Source organism: Heterocephalus glaber, unplaced genomic scaffold, assembly GCF_053883595.1.
Source record: "Heterocephalus glaber isolate CG9 unplaced genomic scaffold, H.glaber_assembly_v1.0 deba00000676, whole genome shotgun sequence".
NCBI classification, from domain to species: domain Eukaryota; kingdom Metazoa; phylum Chordata; class Mammalia; order Rodentia; family Bathyergidae; genus Heterocephalus; species Heterocephalus glaber.
This window is the reverse complement of record NW_028258156.1, coordinates 10,921,840-10,939,522: the sequence shown is the minus strand read 5'-3', so window position 1 is coordinate 10,939,522 and position 17,683 is coordinate 10,921,840.

The following is a 17,683-nucleotide window of genomic DNA, read 5'->3' as shown; positions in this document are numbered from 1 at the left end:
AAAGTCATCATTTTAACAGAGGAAAGGAAAAAGCCATATGATCCTGTCACTAGTTGGAGAAAAAGTATTGGACTAAATTCCACAGCTGTTCATGGTAACAGCTATCAGGAGACTAGAAGTTGAACAGAACCTTTTCAACAGATTAAAGACATGTACTCCATACTTCCAGCAAAAACACCTTATGTGAATGGAGAAGATACAATGATTTCTCCCTAAGGTGGGGAACAAGGGCAGATATGCATACTCTTTATCTGTCCATTAAACTTTGAAAGCTAGGCCCCACCAAAATAGTCTGGCAATAAAATGACACAATTAGGATAGGATTGGCAAGGTAGAAGCAAAATCTTTATATGTAGATGAAATGATCATCTACAGAGGAAATACTAAGAAATCTCTAGGAGCCCCTAGAACTTGTATTTGAATTTAGCAGGATTAGAAAACACAAGGTATATATAAAAATTCAGGTCTTTGTATACTTGCTATAAAGGTATGTAGGAGTACAAAGGACCTAGAAAATTAAAAAAAACACAAAAAACAAAAACAGTGTTGGAAGATGTTTAGTACCTAATTTTAAGACTTCTTCTAAAGCTACAATAATCAAGACAGTGTTGGTGTAAGGAAAGACATATAGATCATTGGAATAAAACAGAGAATCTAGAAATAGAACCACACATATATGGTCCACTGAGTTTTGAAAGATTATTTAACATTAGCATTTTATAGAATATAAACTCAATTCAAGAGCTGAGGAAGAGATAGTGTTTTCAGCAAACGACACTAGAACACCTGATATCTGAATATAAAAAATTAACCTCAACCCTTTATTTCCATACATGAAAATAACTTGAAGGGATCTATGAACCTAAATATGAAAGCCTAAAAGTATAAAACTTTAAGAAGAAATTATAAGGGAAAATGTTTATGAATTCAGGATAGGCAAGAACTACCTAGGATACAAAAGACATGACGTATAAAAGAAAAAAAATTGATAAATGAGGTTTCATCAAAATTTAGAACTTTAAATGATATCATTAAAATGAAAAGTTGTCCTTAAACAGACCATATTTACAATGCATATAACCTATGACCAGAATATATAAAGAACTCTTACAACTCATTAATAGACAACCCAATTAAAAAGTAGACATAAGAAGATGATAAATAGCCAGTACAGCACAAGGAAATGTGTGCAACTCTAGAATCAGAAAAATACTAATCAGTACAATAACAAGATTGAATTATACACTCATTATGGAGATGAAGTTAAAAGTTTTAAAAGCCTTGAATGACCTTTTCTTTTTGTTGGATTCTCCCCCTTTGCGTTTAATTTGTCACACCCAATGGATTCATTCTGCTGGGTTTCCTGGGGTTGTGATCCTCATTGTCTTTTCTTAGGGTATTGTCTAAAATTTTTTGGAGTGCCGGTTTGGTATTCATGAAGTTCCTGAGGTGCTCTTTTTCATGAAAGTATCTTATTTCTCCATCAATTTTGAAGGATAGTTTTGCAGAGTACATCAATCTGGGTTGGAGGCTGTTTTCCTTTAGGGCTTGAAATACATCACTCCAAGCTCTTCTTGCCTTGAGGGTTTGCATTGAGAAATCTGCTGTGATTCTGATGGACTTTCCTTTGTATGTGATTTGTTTCTTTTCTCTCACTGCTTGTAGAATTTTGTTCTTTTGTTGGATTTCTGGAATCCTATTATATGCCTATGTGTAGATTATTTTTTATCAAGGCTAGCTGGAGTCCTATATGCCTCACTTATCTGTATGTCAAGTTCTTTTCCCCTCCTTGGGAAGTTTTCTGTCATCACTTCTGTGAACAGTTTTTTTATGTCACCTGCACACTCTCCTGTTTCTTCATTGACTCCAATCAGTGTTATGTTATTCTTCTTTGCATCATCTAGCAGTTGCTGGATTGATTTCTCGTGTTCCCTTACAATTTTAAAGCAATTTTTCTTTTCCTGGTCACTAATTGCTATCTTATCTTCTATATCTGAAATTCTATCCTCACATTCGTTCATTCTACTGCACAGACTTTCCATGGAGTTTTTAATCTCCTGGAAATCTGTTTGCATCTGTTTTATGGATTCCATTTGTTTCCTATGTTGGGATTCCATCATGTTCCTCAGATCCTCTATTTTTTTAAAAATCTGTGTCCTCTCTAGATTTATTAATCATGTCTTGCACTATGAGCAAAATCTTTGCTGTTATCTGAGTAATTATTTCTGATTTCATTTTTTCCAGATCCTCTTTTGTTGCCAGTTCAGAGAGTCCAGGTGGTTGAATATCAGATTGTTCCATCTCGTTTCCCTTTGGGGTTGCTGTAGGTGATCTGGAAGTCTGTTTTTGAGGCTTATTTATGTGTCTTCTCATTTCCATGGCAGGGGCGTGGTGCTGGGCTTCTGGTGTCTGCGCGGCTCACTTTCTCTGCCCTAGCAGCATGGAATGGCGGTGGGGGAGCTCCCTTCTGGGTGCTGGGACCGGCTCACCTTCTCTGCCCTAGCAGTGTGGAATCTGGCCCCATATTTTTATACTTTCAAAGGTCTTATGTATGAATATTGGATCTATGCATTTCACCAGTGATCTCAGGTAAACTATCCAGATCACTCTCAGTATTTTGGTCTGTAAAATGAAGGTACTATTGCAACAAATTCATGTCTTTATTACAAAGGACAAATAAGAGAATGTGTGAAAATCTCAAGGGAAGGTAATAAAGATATAAGTTGCTCAACATTATTAATATTACTACTATGCCAATATAGGTGATATGAATAGAGTGAAAGATAGCAGAAGCAAGAGCTATTATTTAGAAAGAGATTAAGTCCATAGTTTTTCCTTTTTGTATGTGTCTGTATTGTACTGGGATCTGAACCCAGGGCCTAACCTCTGAGCTATATCCCTATCTCTTTTATTTTATTTTTATTTGTTTTTTATTTTTTATTTTTTTTGGTACCAGGGATCGAACTCAGGTCCTTGTGCTTGCAAGGCAGGCAGTGGAACCACTGAGCTAAACCCTTAGCCCATCCGTATTTCTTTTTAAATTTTATTTTTTATTTTGAGACAGGATCTCACTAAGTCCATAAATTTCCCAGGCTGGGTTTGAATTTGGGATCCACCTAACTCAGCCTCCTAGAGTGCTGGGATTATGTGTGTGTGCCACCATGCCTTGTTTTATTTCTTCATTTTTTTGGAGCAAACTTTAATGGGGCAAAGGGCACAGGGAATTCCAGTCTTTATCACTGGAAGTTGTTTTAAAATTCTTGTGAACTATATTCTCAAGTAAGTAGTAAACATTGGGGTGTTGATGTAACATGTTTACAGTGAATATTTGTTTTAAATTATGTCAACATTTTGAATAAACCCATGTTTATCTTGAGGGCCAGAGAGTGCAGGACTATATGAGTCCCCAGGATCTGAGTGATGAACAGTATAGGGTGAACTGAGATAACATTTCTTTTTGGAGGTTAGTGGTAATAAAGAGATAAAAAATTCTTCATAACCTGGAGGGTTTTCTTGTTTTATTTTTTGAATGCCTTATGCATTTATTATTCCCATTACTTGCTTTAAAGTCCTCATTTCCTATATGAAGATAAAATACACTTGCTATATCTGGGAAGCTACACATCTCTTTCTTCAACAGAATTATTTACCTCTTTCTGGTTCTCTGACTAATGGTTAATGTTTCCTGGTCTCAGAGTAGAATCATTCTGGGAAACCTGCTCCATTCCACCAGGACAGATAGGTGTCCATTTCCTTTATGTTTCTGTGGCCACCTGAGTTGTGCACAATGTAACACCTATATAATTTTTTTTTTTTGGTGCCGGAGATCGAACTCGGGACCTTGCCCTTTTGAGGCAGGTGACTGAACCACTGAGCTAAGTCCCCAGCCCTGCCTATACTATTATACTGAGAAAATTAGTACATTTATGTCCTCCGATAGATCATAGGTGCCTTGAAGGAAGGCAGTTTGATTTTCATCAGTCTGTGTTACTTGGTACCCAGAAGGTACTCAGTCAATATTTATTCAATTAATGAATAAAGTACTGAATAAAAGTCTGAGGGTCCACAGCACCAAAACCTGTCTGGGGAAAATGTGCATACTGCCTCTGCTGGGAGTCGCTGGCCTGATGGTTGCTTTTGCCCTTGTGCAGTTGAGCTATGCATATGAAGGAAATATATGCACATTTACTTTAGCATTTGCATTTCCTTATCTACTTTATACCACATATTACCGAAGAAATTGGGTTATCTCTGTTTAGTAGATCAGACTTGTTGTTTTTAAATCTAAAATATTGAAATTTTATTGCAAACATGGATGGAAGTTCCTTTAGCTCAAATTAAGACCATATCACACTCTATAGTATTGCAAAAAGGAAGGTGACCTGTTTTGAAAGGTAATAAATAGCTTTAACAACAAAGGATGTAAACACCTCATGAAACAAAAAGTCTCTAGTCATGGGAATGACTTGTGGCTAAACATTTCAGCAGGATCAACTTTTGTGTCTTTGATCTTTAGGTTTTTACTTTTGAATGTCCACACCTGGCATCTGCAGTAAAACACATAGCATCTGGATTACAGAATACAAATAACAACCATTCAGGCAAATCTTTAAGGATAATTGCTTGGAAATAAATTGATTTGGACTGTAGTAGGAACTTTCTATGATTTGGGAGGTTAATTTTAACTGTTTTTTGAATGGACTTATTTTGTCTCCCTTTATGGTACTGAATAGGATCTCTTACTGTTCTCAATACTCTAATACTAAACACTATCAACCTGGTATATTTAGTAAAACTGACCAGTTCGGCTTCTTGAAATTTCTGAGTAACTTTCTTCTTCAAATGACTTATACAGTTCAGGAAAGAAGGATCTATTAACAAGATACTTGAATATTTCCCTTATGTTATTTATTGCTTTCAGGTTTTAAGCATCTTAGAAGAATGCAAAAAATTTGAAAGAAGGCAATGTATTTTTTTCTAATTGTATGTCATAGTGACTTCCTTTTCCTAAAACTTTTATGGAAACATGGTTAGGAAAATTGCAGCAATTACCAAAAAAGAAGGAAAGGAAAATATTAATTTGTTGTGTATACTTGGGTTAAGTAGATATTTAAATCCAAAGTATATTTGCGTCTTTAGTGGCAAAATATTTCTGAAACAGGCTTTATGTTAAATAGACAATCATATGAGTTAGACCTTAACAAAAACTAGTAGATCATGTTCTCTTTATGCAGACTGTTAAACTCTTTTTTTAGGTACAATAAACTGATTTTAGTTTTCTGAAATAATTTATTAGATGAATACTTTTAGATTTTTTATTGAAAGCTATTTGATTATTATGCATTTATATGTGACTGATGAACTTGTGTTATGAATTTTAATTTTTACTATAACGTGGCTGCTGTTTAAAGAATTCATGTGAAAAATATGTTCAAGGTGAATAGATATATGCAATTAAAATCTATTCATTCAGACAATGCTTTAGTTCCTCATAATTTTTCTCCTATTCCTATTCATCTAAATATCCAGATGTTTGATGTTACATGTGATTGTATGAAAGCTCTGATCTGAAATCCTATGGCTTACTGGATTACCCTTTACCCACATGGTTTAAATTAATAATAAAAAAAGGGAATGAGGGAAGTCTTGCAACAAAAGAACAAGACTTTATTGTATAACAGAATTGCAGATGTGGAAAGGTGCTCATAATGCAGGGAGAATATTTCTGTTCATAGAGCATCTGGAATGCCACAGAATCTCAAAGTTATCAGGACCTCATGTTAGACAGCCTTGGTTTGTGATTCATTTAATATTCAGAGAAACTTTTTAAAAAGCCTTGTGCCATTCATCATCATAATGTCATTTTTGCAATACTAAAATGATTTATAAAATCAACTACCCCCCAATTTCTAAAACAATATTAAGACATCAAAAAGTTTCAGATAGAAACTTCAAAGGGCAGCCAAATCAGAGATTTCTGGCTAAGACAGTTTAGATCATTTCATATCCTCTGGTTTTCCTAGGATTAAATTACATCCTATAGAATCCTTGGAATCTGGCTAAGGAAGTATTATATAATATAACATGGCAATTTTGAGGAGGCTGGCAAAGACTACACAGGGAAGGAGATGTCTGCTATCCTTTCAATTTATCAACCTTTCAGTGAGTTCTCGGGAAATATTAGAAGTATAACTATCCTAGTGTGAGTACTGCACTCTGATAACCAGAGAATTGTTTGTACATGAGCTCAGGAAGACATTTGTTTGCAAACATGTGGTTTCTTCTTTTTGGTCATCACATAACAGTAAAGCTTAGATTCAAAAGGGAATGGGTGGCTCATGGATGGATGTCCAAGGAGGGAAGATACCAGAAACTCCTTCTGGTGAGAGCAGAAAGGGCATGGTTCCAGAAACTGTGGTTTTGAGGGACAATAGTGCCTTCTGGTTGCTTTTGCAACAACATGGTGTGACATGCAGGAATCATGAGACATGTCATTCTGGGTACAGAATAATTCTGTATGTGACAACTAGATTTCTCAGGAAATTTAGCATTTTCTAAAAGAATCCCATTCAGTTTGAAGTTGGACTGATAAAAATAACTGTCTGTGAAAAAAGTTTTAGTGTTTTGACCAAACAAAAATTGTGATTGTTACTAGAAATGACCTAATGCAAACATACTGCTATGTTAGATGAGACTCATTGGTTGTGAAGTGCATAAAAACAACTGGATTACCTTAAGGATAACATATTTGTAGATAGGACTTTGGTGATCCTGGACTACACTATTGGGCTGAGAGTTGGGTTTGTTTCTAGGCCGTAATTTGGAAACAAATCACATAAACAATATGCATCATTGTACTTATGATTTAGAGATGAACAACAAAAAGAAGTTATAGGGGAAATTTGTAGAAAAATTGTTTTTCACAATTTAAAATTTAATAAAAATTGAAATGTATATGTAGTATTTTTAACTTCATTGTCTTATGCTTGTGCACAAAGGTGTCAATAACCTTTAACTAGAAAAGAATGATTTAAACTGATTAAAGTATGAGATCTACTTAAACATTTAATACATATAAACCATGGTCTTAGGAAATGAGAGTTCACCATATAGTTATATTTCAACTTGGTATATCTGAGTAAATTCAATCTCCTATTAGTTCAAGCTGCATTTCATACTGTTTTTAATGTGTGTTGTTCCTCCCTGTGTATTTTTACTTAACAGTCTAAATTCAAGTATGTTATTGCATCAAAATGTGGCTATTCTTTATTGGATTTAAAGAGCTGGGAACATAACTCTGTATTTGCCTTACCATGAAGCTTTGCATAAGTTGATATATTCCATATTTTGGGGTTCATTTTCTCCTTTGCATTCTCTTACCTAATTACTTGGAATATTTGTGTGTGTGTGTGTGTGTGTGTGTGTGTATGAGATACCTAAAATAAAAGAAATGATAATTTAACATTCAAAGTTACAGTAGGCCTGACCATAACATTAGCATTATTTTCACATTCTTCCCATACTACTTCTTCATTATAAAGGTAAGAAAGAAGTTCTTAAAGAGTAGAAAAGATTAGAAAGAGGATAGAGGATTGATACATGTTGAAATAGGGTTAAAAGATTCAAAAAAGGAAAGAGGCTCCTGAGTTATGATATTAGAGCTTTGCCTAAAGGTATTCAAACAGTGATGCTATGATAATGATAGAGAGGAGTGCAGATAAAATTGCATGTGGATTCAGGGAGTTTATCAATGATCAAATGTTACCCTTTTGCCTTTAGGCTGACAATCTATCACATTATAGTTTAGACCTAAAATGCCCCCACCCCCAAATAAGTCTCATGTGTTCAGAGGTGGGACTTTTGCAAAGTGATTGGATCATGGTTGTGTTGTACTTATGGGTGGATGGATTAATGGTCTCATGATTTCATAGATAAATATGCTGTTAGGTAGTTGGCCTGGCTGGAAAACATGGGTCAGTGAGCACATGACATGGAAGGTTATATTCATTTTTTTTTTTTTTTTGGAAGGGTGTATTCTTGTCAAAGATTGCTTCCTTCCTTTTTTCCTTTTCCCCGCTCTCCTTCCTAGTTGCCATGGAGTGAGCAAGTTTCCTCCATCACATTCTTCCATAATACCTTTGCTGCCTTAGAGTCAGCCAGACTTGGGATGAACCTCTGACATGGTGAGCCAAAATAAACCTCTCCTTTAAGTTGTGGTTGTCAGGAATTTTGTCACAGTGACAGAAGAATGACTAATAGACAGAATTACAGGGAGTGGAACTGTTGCTATGACTGTACCTGAGAAGGTGGTTCAGGAACCTTTGGAACTGGCTTATAGGAGGAGTTTAGAAAAGTTTGGCGAGGTGGGCTAGAGAAACCTTAGACTGCTGTAAGCAAGCTTGATGAGTGATTCTGGTGGGAGTTCAGAAGATCAGAGTGCTGGTAGGAATGTGGACAGTAAAGCCTGAGATGATAAGGTTTCAGGTGGGAATAAGGACTCTACTGGAAATTGGAGTAGGTTTGATTTGTGTTGCATTCTGACAAAAAGCTTGCCTATATTTTGTCCATATCTTGAGACTTTGCTACTGGCTCTTTTTAGCCAGATTTATAGTGAGAATCAGGAACAAAAAGCAGAACTGAAAGATATGAAAATTATGTAGCTTGGCCAGAAAGAAAACTTCATGTAAAATTGGGACCAAAGAAAGTATGGTTATTATAGAGATTAGAACCATGAAAAAGAAGCCAAGTACATTTCCCTAGAATAATATGAACGAAGGCTTAAGGGTATCTCAGGAACTGGTCAGACTTTACCCAGTACAGGCTCAAGGATATAAAATGGCAAACTATTCTGAAAGAGTTGCTTTCAGAAGAGAAGCCTGGGGTACCTTGCCCTTCTGCAACCACCTAAGAAAGTGCTTTCTTGAGACCTGCAAAATGCAAGAGCTGTGGGGTTATGAAGAATTCCACTCAGATTTCAGGGTAAGGTCTGTGAAACCAGGCAATATATCCTTGATGGGCAGATGCATGAAGCTGAGAGAGTGAAGTTAAAGCTGCAGGGGAGAGACCAAGAAGTTGGAGATGCCAGAAATGTGTAACATCTGCTGAAGAAAGCTGTAGGTTGTAAGCAGAATCAGCTGAAGGGAAGCCATGTGGGCTGCAACCAGCAAGGCCATAGAGGCAGCATTTGGGCACTCACATCTCTGACAGCCTTCCTTGGGTATGGGATGTGGAGCTACAGGAAAATGTTTGCTCTGATGAGTTTCAGTGTTGTTTAAGTCCATTTCTTTTTATGTTTCCACTCCTCCCTTTTGGAATGGGAATGATTTCCCTGTGGCATTATATGTTTGAAGTATCTAACTTTCTTTTTTTATTTTTACAGGGGCTCACAGCTGAGTTTGCCTTGAGTCTCAGAAAAGACTTTGGACTTGACTTTGGAACAATGTTGGAACAGTTGAGAATTTGATTATTCTTAGAGATGGATAAAATGCATTTTGCAAAGTGAGGTGGAAATGAGGCCTTTGGGGGTCATGGCGGAATATTATGGTTTAGATCAAACATCCCCCAAAAGTCTTGTGTTTAGAGGTGGGGATTTGGAAGTTCTTAAATCACAGGGATGCTGTACTCATGAGTGGGGATTGATCTACTGATGAATTAATAGCTGAATGTGCTGTTAGCAGGTGGGACCTTGTCAGAGAAGATGGGTCAGTGGAGGTGTGACCTGGAAGAATGTATTATCCTTCAACCCTCACTTCTCTTTCTTACTCCTTCATGGCTGGCATAGCTTAGGCAGCTTTCCTCTGCCATCCCCTTTCCTCTGCCATTTCTGCCTTGGAGGCAGTCTACCATGGACTGAGTCCTCTGAAATTGTGAGCCAATATAAACCTCTTCTGAATTGTAGGTGTTGGGTGATTGGAGAGTGACTCATACATGACAATTTATTATGTGTCCATCAGCATCTAGACTCTTTTTTTTCTTTCTGTTTTTTTTTTTTTTGTACCAGGGATCAAACTTAAGACCTTGTGCTTGCAAGGCAGATGCAGTGCCACTGAGCTAAATCCACAGCCTGATTATTTTATTTTCTTATAAAAATTGTTTTATCTTTCTCTTTGGGTTGCACATTACTGCTTGCCAGGGACTGGGCAGATAGTAAATAAGGTAAAGGTGTCATATTGGGGATTATGGGCAATTGGAAATCATCCATTCTTTATGAAGGGTACAGTTGGTACCTCAATTCTTTGTGTACATTGCTGTGAGAGAATGTGCAGTCTATGTAGCTATGGCTAATGCCTCATCATATCAGCAAAAAAATATTATTTTCCTACTGTTTGAAAAGATACAGTAGACAAAGTTGAAAGCAAATAAAAGAAATTAGTATCATATAATTTATTCCAGATATCTTCAAATTAAGGGAAAACCTAATTAAATTAAATAGAAATATTTTTTGCATAGATATAATAGATACTATAAAGTATGACATACATTCATATATTAACTATTATTTATAATTTTAAAAAATTTGATTTTTACAAGGCTTCTTATATATGTTATTAAAGCAACAATGTTAGAAAATCCAGTGATTATATTAAGATACAGTTAGAGACAGTTATAAATGCTCTGAATTTATACAGATTCCTCTCAAGATATGCCTTCCATTGTCTGAATTAGATTATATATCTCAGAACTGAATATTCACTGACAAGGACATGTATGTCCATTGCAAATATTTGATTTTCAGGAAGGATTTAGTAAGATTTTCTATGTCTCTTTGCAAGAAATTGCTGATACCCTTAGTACTGGTGAGATGGTTTAGGAACATACCTTTTAAAAATTAGTTAGGAGACCCTGGATAAAAGATCCCAGTAGGGGCTGGGGATTTAGCTCAGTGGTTCTTCCACAGCCTGCCTCACAAGCCAAGGGCCCAAGTTCGATCCCCGGTACCAAAAAAAAAAAAGATCCCAGTAATGTTACCTGTTTGTTAAGTATTCAAGTGGTGTGTGTATTTGCAGAAAACTGCCAGAACACTGAGTCATATGGCTAATGCAGGGGAACACTTTATTTCATAGGCTAATTTTTCCAGGGAAAATATGCCCTTTTTAAATATGTAAAAGTATTTTATGCACAAAGAAGAAATGAAGATGACATAAAATGTGGAAATAGCCCAGAACCAAAATTCCTTTCAGACTAGATGATGTACTTTTTCTCAACTATCAGTTTTACATATAGTCCTATATAAAGTAAATTTATGGCTCCAACCAAATAGTTTTAGGTTTTCCAGGTCACAGGAGTGAAATTTCTTTGTATATGTATCCCCCTTTGGCCAAACATTTACTGAGAAACTAACAAATCTCTCCATATTTAAAATAGATAAATTTAATGATGCTAGAAAAGGCCTCATATTTGTGTAAATTCCCTTCTCACTATTCACTAGAGAAAATATAGATGTTAGTGCCTCCAAAGTCGTGTGGTATCTGGGAGAATCTAATATTGAAGCCTGCTCCCTTGTTCTTAGCTGCTAAGGTCCTGTTCCATCCCTTGTGCTGGGCAATGGCAAACACTAGTCTGGTGCTCAAGAGAAATGTACGATATCTGCTGTTTTGAATGTCATTAAAATTGAATTTTAAAAACCTTGTTTTGATAATACAAAAGGCATAAGACAGATGCAACAGTGTTGGTCCTTTGAATTACATTTTCCTGGACAGGTCTGCACTGATACTATTGCCTTCTAGACATATCCCTACTGATAGCAATCATCTTTCACTCACTCTTGGAGCTCTCAATGAGCTGGGTTTTACTTTTATTAAAGAGTATCTATTTCCTACTGGTTCATGTGGCTCTGTGGTCTATCATTATTTGAGAGTACCATGAAGCACAAAAGCTTTAATATCTAGAAAATGCATGAAGGATTTAATAAATTATAACAGTTGGATTTTACTTTTATGGTTTGAAGACAGTGAACAGTTTCTAGGTATGTATATTATTTTAATACATTACTTTGAAAGAAAAATATTTCAGCCATCAAAACCTCCAATATATACTGCCAATTAATTTTGAAGATCAAACTTCGATTTTAATATGCTCTTACTAAGAAAAATTAAAATGTTTTTGTTTGTTGACATCTATCTATCTCTCATCTAACTTATATAAAATGGTGGTACATGGTTACATGATATTAAGTGATAAATAATATTATATTTTATATTTTATTCATATATATGGTGTGGCCAATTTCGGTGTGTGTTGTTATTCATGTGTAATATACATGTACACATACATATATATGAACATGTAAGTACACTTGCATAATAAAATATATATATAGAAGTTTTCTTTAATATATTGTAGATACATTTAAGGCAATAGGACAGCTTAATTGTCTTGGGGTCTATTAGGCAGTGCTTCTAATGAATTCTTTATGCTTTTGATGTAGTCAAAAAATATTACATTGCAATTGAGTGAAGATAATAGTGCTATGGTGTGTTTCATGAAAGCAGAGTAGCATGCTGGGATCAGTGCTTAGAAAGAAGTAATACAGAATTGAAATCTAAAGGTTAAGAATCCATCTGTTTATCTTTTAGTACCAGCTGTATTAAATACCTTTGTTAATTTATTTAATAATACTTATTGCATGCAGACTATGCTTTAGGGTTAGATCCCACTTGTCAGCAATAATGACTCTCACTTCTTTATAAGATTCACTTGATTTGGGGCTAATTTATTCCCTCATTTTTTACCAACTTCCCTAATTCTCATTTTGTTAACATTGACAATGTGTTGTGGTTATCTCTTCAATATGTGTGTTCCATGGTGGTTAATAAGAAATTACGCAAAAGATCTTTGTGTCGTGGGGAAAGAGCAGTTATTAAAATCTCTTTCCAGGTTCTCTGGAGGTTATGCAGTCTGTCTAGAAGGGAGATTTGGGGAATAGAAGTGTGTCCTTATAAGTTGGTACTTTCAGCTTGAAAGTCTAATGAGGTATGGTGAGCTATAGGATTGGATGTGTTACACTATGTGGTACTGAACAAGGGTAATATCTTTTTCCCTCCTTTTTAAAGGAGATAACATATGGTAACAGATTCCCCTCCATTATAAACTTAATTCTATTATTTCAAGAATAATCCCTTAGTTAGAGAGTTGAACATCTGTTACCTATTAATTTGGTGGATCAGGAACTTATTTAAATTCATTTATAAATGTGAATTAATCAAATCAGATGAGACTTCTTTAGGTTATCTGTTCAATTCATTTCTAAGATTCCTGGAATCACTAAAAAATATAATTACTGAAAATTATAACACTCATTAGACTATGAGTATATTTTAAAATACCATGAAGAAAATTATATCTCAATATTATTATTATATCGCAGTATCTATCAGAAACAAACATTCTTGGAGTTATTTCGATCACTTCTTTGTTTCACATTTCCAAAAAGAAATAGAGTTCATTTTTTTTTTTTACATAACAACAATTTATTATTATTGATGCTTCCTTCACATTTTATGAAGTCACATCTCTGGCTCTCTCTTCTTTAGAATAATCTTTTCTTTCAATGTATTTGTCATTGTATTTAGCTTCAGTCAAGCTAAATGATCTAAAATGAATGTTCGAAGTAATTGTTGCTCAGTGAATTTCATGGCATCACAGTGCATAAAACAGAAATATGATCCCCTTAATCTTGATTCTATTTTCTACATGTTCCATAACTTCCACTATCAATACAACCAAAGCAGCTGACAGTTAGAAAACTGTGGTACTTGTCTTCAAATCCCTTTGCACTTTAGCAGTGGGTGTGAAAACAGAAATGCAAGAAACAGAACATGTGTGATATATGAATCAAAGTGTAGAGGCTATTTGGTGTGAAACAATGTGATCCTTGTAGCTCCTGCTAATGCATCATTCAGCAAATGTCTGAAGAGGACAGAATTTTCAATGGCAAAAACAGTCTCCTGGAAATAGAACCTTCATTCAGGCCTTTGACAGAAACTTTACTGGATGAAAACAAAGGAATATCTTTCGCTTGTGGACTTAAAATAGGTGTCTGAAACCAAATATATAACAAGTACATGGAAATGAATTTGTTCACATCATTACTTGTTTTTCTATAAAACTAACATTTTCCCATTTCAATTAAAAATTTTAACCATTCCAGGTGTCACATATAGCACACAGAAACAGAAATAAATGTGTCTAGGGCTCATTTTCTAAAGGTTATAACTTAACTGACTTTGATGAACTTGAGCCCTAAAATATGACTAAAGAAATGCGATGGAATTCATACAGCCTAAACGTCTGATTATTAATACCTGAAATGATCTTTAATTCAGGACTTTATGGCAGTGATATACATAATTGATGAGAATGGTACATATATAATACAGATTTCTATTCAATCTAAATATTATTATATAATAACCTACAGAGGAAATACTGTGGATCTCAACACGTTTTATTCAGGAGCTGATGAATGTGGATATGGATAAGAGAGAGTATGGGTAAGAGAATTGTAGTGATCTGGATTTACACCGGTATGCTGTTTTTCTATGTGTTTCCAGATATTATTTCATACTCCTACACGAATACTTCTTAAAGTGTATTCTGTAAATTTCTGTTCCTTAAACTACATTCATTAGCATATACTTTCCTTGAAATACTAAAAATTTTCCTCCTAAAGGAAAAGTATTCTATATCAAAGATGTTTAAGTAGGTTTCTTTATGGCAGGACTTCTCAGAGCCCTTGATTAGCTTATGTATATTGGGAATTCTCACAGAGGAGTATGAGTGATTAGATTCATTCACTAATTGTAAAATTCATTCATTCAGTAATTTGTTTTTTAGTGTCCTCCATCATTGTTCACATTTGTTCAAACTTAAGTAGTGCACAAGAAGGCAGAGACTGCTCCATAAAATTCTCCTTCAACAGTCTTCTTTTACTAAGGAAAGTGACCTAGGAGGGTCTACTATTCAGCCCTAAGTACTTTTGAATTAAGATCATATACATATATCATGATACATATTTCTTCTTTTCTTTGCTCTGTTTTCACAGCTGTTTATAGATACACAGATGTCTAATCACTAGTGCAAGGTCTAACATCAAGTATTTATTGAGCATCCATATGCTAGTTATTGTAAATAAATGAATATTGAGTTCACTAAGTAAAGTGGCTAGTCAAAATTGTTCAGTCCTACTCATCTCTAATAGTACTTTCATCCCAAGTTTATTTTTCATTACTTATAATTTTATTCCTAAGGTTCCACTAAGTGTAACATTTACATGTGGGATTATTTCCTTAGATGTGTATTTTCTTCCAAGTTTCCAGTCACTACAGAATTATAGGAATGCTAGAAAATTAGGGGTTTGATTGTTTTGGTGCCTGATCATCTTAGGAAATAATTTTGTGTTTTGAAACCAAGTTTGGCCAAGAGTAGAGACAAATTACATGGCTTATTTGAAATCTTAAAAATTCCCGCAAAGAGATTACTGCTGGAAAGTGATGTAGATCATGAGTAGAGTCATTGGACCAAGAAGATGCTTCATCATCATCAGAGAGAAATAGGTTCCAAACAGTGGCACTCCATGGGGAGCTGTTGATGGCCATTGTGTCAAAGTTCTCATTCCCACTCTTGATGACAGAGAGCTGGCACGTCTCACAGCCATGTCAGGAAATGTGTTTTTAACATTGAGAGGTGAGAAGAGAGCCAGGAAGGAGACTTTGGGACCTTTTAAATGATTACACAACTTAAGCCAGATACTTATTCTATAGAAATAGTCATATTGAGTTATAAGTAGGAAAATCTGGCTGCACGTCTTTCTATTCTCTGAAGAGCTTAACATTTCATCTTATTTTGTCCAGCAACAGTAATGTGCTTCACCTGAACTTAGCATTATGGAGAGGATAGTTAATGAAATTAACTGTGACTTTATGTTCTTGAAATACTTTTCTAATTATAAAACACTTCATAATTACTACTTTGTAGTTATTTTTGCTCTCTTTGCAGCAGCATTTGAAGAGTCCAAAGGACAAACTATGCCCTTTATTCCTTTAGGAGTCAAATTTTAAGAGTCAAAAAAGAGTAAAAAAAATAGTCAAAATTTATAGTACTATTAAAGTTGGGTGTTATTTCAAATTTAGTTTATAAGTACTTTAAAAGTTAAAATGACTTCAGAATTCAGATAGACATTTGCTTTTGTGTGTGATTTCTGCTTCTTCTCAGCAAAGGGTTATGGGGTTAGGACGATAATCCCTCTTTCCACACCATGCTCAGGATATAAACAAGGAGAGGGATATGGGTTTAGTGAAAGAATTTTGTCCACACGGCCCTCATGGGCCTTTCAAGACAGTGCCTGCAATTTTGGTCAGTCATAACAGGCTGGCAAACTCTTTCCTCTAACAACACATGAAGGGAACATATGATAGTAGATTTTATAAATGTAGCAAAAGATTGGTTAAGTTGAATTGAATTTGTTCATATTCTGTAGTTTTCTAAATTCCAGTTTTAAGTTAAGAACAAAATAAGACACCAAGTAGTGTGCTGTTTACTAGTTGCTTCCCCACTAGAATATTGGTGGAGCACATGGACATCACCATCTTAGTTTTGGGTCTTCACATCCGTGACCTGCACAGGTCCACACATCTTACAGACCCACATCCTACTGAACCTTGAATCCAAGCCCGGATTCTCACTGCAGAGAGCTTTGTTTATGTCTATGATTGCTCAAATGCCATCTGGGAAGCATACGAGCTGTTGTGTCTATATTTCTACTGGCTCCAGTTATTTCTCTTCCTATTTTCTATGGCACAAATAAGTGCAATATTTGGAAAACAGATGTTTTTTCAGTGTGAATGATTCTGCTAACACTTAGTAAAAATTTGGCTGCTACAGAAGTTCTTTTGGGCCAGGGGTTAGTGAGATTTTGTTGAACTCTCTTAATTGAGGCTGCGAGAAGGCATACACAAACATTAATTTAGACTTAGTGTGTAGCTCAGAGGTAGAGGTCATGCTTAGCAAGCAGAAGGCCTAGGGTTCAAACCCCAGCACATACCTCTCTTCCACCTCACCCCGGAGTTAATATGCATATTATCTGAAAGACAGTTTCTCTCTGAAACTATTCATAAGCTTTTATTTCTCAGAATGTCCACTGACTCTTATTACCAAACCCACTGACCTGTAGTAAAGGGGGACTATACGTTTTTCACTTGTTTTCTAGAGGATAGTTTGCTAAGAAGGTGGGATATTGATACAGAGTAAGAGTTCCATAATGGTTAGTTATTGTTATTGTTACTGTGACTCTTTTTACTTTCTTTGGGACTACAATGGAGCTATTGATACAGTCATCAGAGAAAATGCATTTTCTCCTGAAATAGGCTTATCCTAGAAGAACTCAGGGAAGCAATTCGTGTTATCCACTTCAGAATCTTAACTTATCAATCATGAGGCTGTGATAAAATAATAAAAAGTTCTACGTGATATCTTTTATTCTTTCCAATCATGCTTCCAAGTACATTCTGTGTCATTTTCCTTTCCAGAGACTTTCTTGAGGCTTTTTAGATGTGGCTTGTGTGACTCAAGGCGCAGAAGTGGTCACGGGAGGGATATGGGTCTGTTTTGGGTCATGAGATCTCTCCATTAGAATGGAAGGTAATGTTTCACATAGGTACAGCAGATAATGGAACAATGGCATAAA